The sequence below is a fragment of the Akebia trifoliata genome, chromosome 4 (assembly GCF_017979445.1).
Source record: "Akebia trifoliata isolate Shusen 1 chromosome 4, ASM1797944v1, whole genome shotgun sequence".
NCBI classification, from domain to species: Eukaryota; Viridiplantae; Streptophyta; class Magnoliopsida; order Ranunculales; family Lardizabalaceae; genus Akebia; species Akebia trifoliata.
The window spans coordinates 31,395,209-31,402,317 of NC_141378.1; the positions used below are offsets into that span (position 1 = coordinate 31,395,209).

General features: G+C 30.9%; 1 long non-coding RNA gene across 4 annotated transcripts; it reads right to left on the bottom strand.

Moving 5' to 3' along the window:
• Window positions 1-428: 428 nt before the first annotated feature.
• On the bottom strand, window positions 429-4,497 carry LOC147404717 (uncharacterized). Of its 4 annotated transcripts, none has more exons than XR_015177245.1 (5): window positions 4,333-4,497; window positions 3,258-3,424; window positions 2,019-2,112; window positions 1,868-1,940; window positions 429-1,757 (listed from the first exon to the last, which is right to left on the bottom strand). It is a non-coding gene; the product is annotated as an uncharacterized LOC147404717 (long non-coding RNA). The 4 variants fall into 4 exon arrangements; XR_015177244.1 differs by having other exon boundaries at window positions 1,864-1,940; XR_015177243.1 differs by having other exon boundaries at window positions 1,868-2,112.
• Window positions 4,498-7,109: the final 2,612 nt, after the last annotated feature.

Consider the following 7,109-nt stretch of genomic DNA (forward strand, 5'->3'; position numbering starts at 1 on the left):
TCCCATCAACTAAGGCACTATAAGCTGATTTAGAAGAAAACGTCCCTTTAGTCGTTAGGGACCACATGATTATGTCCACCATAAGACCCTTTGGGACTGGTTTCCATTCAAGAATAGGTTTCCTCGAATTATTTGGAACCCATTGCTCGTCTAGATATGTGGTCCCACTTGGGCTTGTTGTATTACATCATTATGATGCAGGACGAAGAACAATCTTCCAATTAGTTTGTTGATTTTCAAAATAATACCGAACGATTGGGCATCAAAAAATTTGTTGATTCACACAGAATACCAAGCAATTGGAAATAAAGAGAAATGTTTCTGAAAACCATAAATTGTATTGATCAGAGATGATCCCTCGTATGGGAGTTACAATAATATTTATATAAAAGAAGTCTTATTTCTAGAAGAACATGAAAAAAGGCAGAATAGAAAAAATTACTAAAAATAATAAAAAAGACCTAGGGATGGAGATAGATACTACTTGAACTTAGACATAAAAGAGAATCGACGATGCGCAATTCTAACTCCTATAACTAAAGTTATTAACAAAACAAAACTTTGCTAAAATAACAAAAACGTCTAAAATGTGGTGTAAACAAAGGAATCGAGCCTAAAAACAAAAAGTCCATATGTCGATGGATCTTGAAGATTTCAACGTTTTCATTAAAAAATAGGTCTCCTCTAATTATTATGAATCCGTCGCTCGTCCAGATCTGTGGTCCCACTTGGGCTTGTTGCACTGCATCAGAACCTTACCTTCTTCAACCTCTTACCAAAAAGCCTTTGATTTCTTTTCCCAAGAATCACTTATCTTCAACCTCAAATTTTGGTCTCTGTTTAAGAAACATTATATTGCCGCACCAACTTTTGCTAATGCCACCCCAATTTATTACAATCGCCAAAGAATTAACACACTTGAGGTAGCATTAGCAAATTCTGGTGTGGCAATAGAAGCTCTCTTGATTGAATGACTCAAATTTTCTATTGTCTCTCTTCTTAACAACCAATGAGCACAAATAACTTAGGCAAACCTAGCTTTTGGCTTGAGGATGAAAATGAGGGCTCATAGGTTATTTTGTTAATCTTCGAACAAAGAAAAGAGTCATAGGGTAAGTCACCAATTATTAAACTGTGGTGAGATATTTATATATGTCAAGTTTTGCAAAGTCTAGAACCAAATCAATTGACTTTTATTTTTTAACAATTAACCAAGTCTGACTTTCATTCAACACTTCAAAAACTGAACAAATAATTAAATAAAAAAGTTGTCAAAATTTCCAAACTAATGTACAATTTGGTTGGACTGATTTATATTTATTAAAAATATACATACTTTCTTTAGAAATGCTAGCCTCAACCCATGTCAACATGATCGTTGGGATGTTAGGGATTCAAAGAAAAATGTAACACTAGGAAAAAGTATGTTAATCTTTAAAAGATTACGAACGATCTATAAGTATTATGTGTTTTTTTCCTCAAAGCCTAGCGGTCACGTTGATAGAGAGTAACTCTTACTTTCTTTAATTAAATTAAGTGGTGAGAGATGACACTACCATCGTAGTGTGCTGGAGGAAACCATTGAATGATAGGTTGTACGAGTGCCAATGGATCAATTCCAGTTTGCTTCCTATGATAAAATCCATAAAAGCTTCCCTCCTTTGTACTATATTTGGGAAACTTGAGTAATCGAAGTCAACTAGCTTCTCCGATTCATAATCAAAGGGGGGTTGAAGCGATCGAGGTTCTCTCCTTTCCTGCTGTCACATTCCACAATGAAGTACATAAAACAATGTTTCAAAAAACATCCACCAAACCAGTAAAATCATACAAACAGTTTAATTTGAATGAAAAGAATAGTACCTACTTAGGTTTGATTTGCTAAAAAATTGGGATCGGACCAATGACCTCATGGTTGCTATGCAGATCATCCAATTTAGCTGTATCACCTTGAAGCCTTTTATGAAGTTATTCCTTCAATTAACTTTAATGAGAAACAATAAAAGTTTTTTGTTTACCTCATTAGAATTGCGTTTGTTAGGGATTGTGGGTTTGTGGTCAACAAGGTCATTGTTGTCATCGCTTTCAATGATGAATCGGTCACTAGAATATCTGCACAAGGAATGTGAAAATAGATAATTAACAAAATTATTCATGTTTTGAATAAACTAAACAGAAAGATAATATTCTGTAGGGATTGGAGAAGCACTGTGATTTTAGAGAATTCTAGAGTGAGAAACTATAAAAAGAAAGTTTTTAGGTAGATTTGATTTTCCTCTCTTGTGGGGAGAAGATCAAAGTAATCTCCATACTGATTTTCCAGGTATTCGTGACTTTAAAATCTTGATAAACACATAAAGAAGTCTTAGAAATATTAAACCTTTACAATTTTTAAAAAGTTTCACTATTTTGGATAAGGTTTTCAATTTTTAGTAAGTGCATTCATAGTACAAAATGAATCGTTAGGAGTTTGAAGATCTAAGTTAAAGATGTAATTTCTATCATTCAGACTATTAGTAAAATTTTAGTTTCTTTTTGAGAATCGTCTCTTATTTTCTTTTGGTAACGAGGATCTATAGTGGTGGTGATTTTCATGTGACTACGATAAAAATATGAAGGTGACAACAAGATTGAAGAAAAATATAATGATGGCCGTGATAGTTGTAATGATTTCACTAAAATGATAATTAAAATATAAAGGATGCAAAAGGATCTGATCCAAACAATTACATTTGTAAAAATAATAAGAATAATATATTTCAGCATAATTTGTAGATTTTCAAAATTTCATATCTATGTTTTCAAGTTTGATATGTAAGGAAAAGTGGTGATTTATACATTTTGGTGAATACTTGAGATAACCCCGTGTTTTCAAATGGGCTTCCCTAAATAGTCGAAGATGATGTATTGAATGAGTTAAAAAAAAATTATCCTCAACTTTTGCAAGAAAAATCAAAAGTTTTTGGCTTGAGGTTGAAAATGAGGGCTCATAGGTCATTGTTTTAATCATCCAACAAAGGTAAGTGCCATGGGGTAAGTCATAAATTTTAAAACAGTTGTGGGATATTTATATATGTCAGGTTTCGCAAAAGCTTGAACGAAACCTAATAAAAAAGAAGTTTTAAATGAAATAAAATAAACTTATACTTTAAAAATTAGTTTAAAAAAAAATGCTTTAAAATACAATTACAGAATATTGAAATAAAATAACGAGAAAACAAGAATTAAAACAATGTTTCAGAAAACATCCACCATACCAGCAAAACCATACAAACAGCTTGATTTGAATGAAAGGAATAGGACCTGTTGACCTTCCATTTGCTAATAAACTGGGATCGGACCAATGACCTCATTATTGCAGTGCAGATCATCCAATTTAGCTCTATCATCTTGAAGGATTTTATGAAGATATCCTTCAATAAACCTACAAACACAAAATTTAATAAAGATCACACTTTTCAACAGTGAAAAAGTAAATAAATTTAAAACTGGTGCTAAGGTCATGATCCAAAAAACTAGAGAGCCTAGGCATTATTAAAACGCATCTTTGCTAGATATCTCCATATCTAAGGACATTTTATTAAAAACAAAATCGAGAGTAAAATTATATCTTAAAAATCAAAGTTCTATTTTTTCAACCTAATTTGAACACTTGAATCTGCTAAACGGGTTCAAGATTTATTGGTAGTACAGTAATTAAGAAATAGTTCAATTAAAAACACACATCTAGACTGAAAATAGTGAAACAAGCTTTTGAAACATGGAGAGCAACTTTTAACTCCATATATAATTTTTGAGAAATTTCCAAAACATGATCAACTTTTGATGAAAGTCCCATTCATGCTAACTGCTGATTTTAATTCCCAAAACATGAAGAACGAGATCGCAGGTTTTTTAAAGTGACAATCTCACTAATTATAAAAGTGACGATCCCATTGGGTTGTAGCTATCTCGCTTCATTAAACTAGTGAAATCATCATGTTTTGGGGGATTAAAATGAACAGTGAGATGGAATCGGAATTTCGTCATATTAAAATGATCATGATGGTAATTTACCCTAGGTTTTTTCTTTTGGAAAAAAATGAAAATAGAACTAACAGAAAAATTATTAATAAACCAAATTGGTAGTTAAATTATACATTGACCATCAAAGTTCTACTTTTTCATCCTAATTTGAACAGTTGATAGGCTTAATCAGGTTCAGGATTCATTGGTCGTACATGAATTAAGAAATACTTTAAACAGTGGAAGAAGCGTTTGGTTGAAAAAAACAACAACAAAAACTTAAACAATATGAAAAGACTATAGATCAGAGCAAGAAAATCAACTCACTAGGGAAAAATAACTTGGTCCTCACCGGAGCCTTTAATGGAGATTAGAAATTTTTATAAGAGATAGAGATAGAACAAGATATGGGCTAGGGTTTGTGGGTGAGATAAGAACCTTGGAACAAGAGAGTAATGATTATGATGGAGAAAGTTAGGTCTTACTTTGAGGTTTTAGGTGTAGGCTAGGGTTTTGGTGAATCCCATAAGTTCTTTATATAGTTGTAAATCCCCATTTTGAGTCTCAACTCTCACTTTACGGATATGACTCGGGTGAGTCACATGGGTTTCCAATGGTTTTTATGTTTCATTAAGATACTTTAACTTAAAACACTAAAAATTGAAAACAAAAAAAAACAAAAAACATAAAAAAAGAAAAGAAAATAGAAGAAAATAAATCCCGGTCTATTTAAGCATCTCATCTTGCTTAAATAAACCAACAAGAAAATTTGAAGGGCCAAGGTCCATGAATTTTAGAAATCGAATTTTTTCAATCTATAGCCGTTGAAATTTGGATGTTCCTGATATTCAATGGTTTAGAGCTGTAAAATTTCTCTTTTCCTCCATTAATTTGAAGAATTCATCCCGTCAAAAAAAATTATTCGACAATGAAAAATTCCAAGCCATGGTCTATCAAATATGGCTTTTTCACGTTGTCTTCAAGTAAAACCTCTATAGTTCCATGCAAATTTCCAATTCAGCTCATTGTCTAATGGAGTGTCTTGCACAATCACTTTAACGCTTTCCTTATATAGTTATATAAAAGACATGACCAGAAGAAGATGGGTTAAAAGGCTAAATGCACGTATTAATTTTAAATATATCTAACTCTGAGATTGTATATCAATATGAATATTATTTTATTAATTAAAATTTTTTATGATGAGTATAAAAACAAAGAAAACAAGTAAAAACCGTTGAGCATGTTTAAAGAATATTTAATACTTTTTTAGTATCAAAATATATATTTTGAGTTTGCATTTTTTATTTTTTTTTGTTAAAACATATAGATTGTAAAACCTAGGGTGGAGGGTTAAAATTGACCTCTAACACCTCAACTCTTGCAAATGATATCAAAAAATGGTTTTGTAAATGTGTGCCCTAGGTGCACATTTTAAGATGCATTAAATACATATTGGAAATAAACCTTTCAGAGTATTTTTGGTATTATTTTTTTAGTGCATTTTAGGTAGGAAAATTGATTTAAGGTGTATTTAATTTTCTCTAGTGCATTTTAGGCAGGAAAATAAATTTCAAAGGTGTATTTAATTCATTAAATACACATTGGAAATAAACCTTTCAAAGTATTTTTGGTATATTTTATTTTTACTGCATTCTAGGTAGGAAAATTAATTTGAAGGTGTATTTAATAAATTTTTTGTGCATTTTAGGCAGGAAAATAAATTTGGAAGGTGTATTTAATGCATCTTAACAAGTATGCATCAAAAAATATTCTTTTGCAAGAGCATTGAATGTGAGATCTATGTGAAAAGATTGTGAGGTGGGATTTAGCGCACTTTCAGGGGTGTATATGATTTAGCTTCTTCAATGAATTCTATTTTAATGATTTTAGAATATTTTGACTTCAAATTTATTTTAGAAGACCGTTGTTAAGTATTGTTAATTATAAAAATTTAGAAACATTAAAATCTTTGTAATTTCTTTTTAAATTACAATTTTTATAGGTTTTACGATTTTTAATTAAATAGTTCAAACTGGAGTCAAATTATAATCTAAAAATCTATTTTAACGTGAAAGATGTAATATTTATGATGAATAAGACTATCCATACAATTTTAGTTTGTTTCAAGAAATTATTTCTCTTATTTATCTTTTGGCAATAGAGATTCTATAATGGTGGTGATTGTCATGTGAGATCCATAAAAATTTGATGTTGACTATAGTTACAAAGATAACGATAATGATGGTGTTATAAGGAGATTGATTGTGAAACAGGCTTAATATTTTTAAACTAATCAAACATTTGAAAATGGGTCTTTGAAGACTGTTCGTTATCAGGACAAAAGAAAATTGCAAGAGAATGACATATGGTGCCAGGCCATTGAGTTATCAAAGCTTACAAAATATTTTTCTTAAAAAGAAATCAAGTCTTTACCTAGGTTTAATCTTTCTTAACTAAAACAAATGCACACATCTCATGATAATGCTGCCTTTCTTAAAAAAAAAATGAATCGATTGTGGATTAGATTTGAAGCTTAAATGATTTTAAATTCCCATTTCATGTCTTGTCTCATTCAGGACTCCACCCATACTAAGGGTCCTTGGGCTCAACTTATGGCAACCAAAACCATGATCGGATGCTTTAGGGTTGTATAGGACAAATTCAATGAACTTTGAAAATGCTTTAGGGTTGTATAGGACAAATTCAATGAACTTTGAAAAAAAAATTAATATAGTTGCTTTTCCCCATTGAGTTTTAATTTAAATTTGGGAGTTAGGTAGAAGTTCAGTTGCCTTCCATTTTCAAAACATTGGACCAAGTCCAAAAGGGAAAAAAATTGAATTTTTTTTATCTAAGTTTTTTCAGGAACTCGAAAGGCCTGTGGTGTTAGTTTGCCAATGTGGTAATCCATTTGAGCAAAATGACCCTTAGTAAGGCTTAAAATATTACTAAGCTAGTAAGGAAAGTGTTAGTGAATTGGAAGTCTAACGTCACACCCTTATAGATTTCATAAAGAAAAACCTACCATTCTGGTGGTAAAAACGATTTTTTTATTTTATTTTTTCTCTTGATCCAAGGTGGTTGAAAATATACGGCCACCA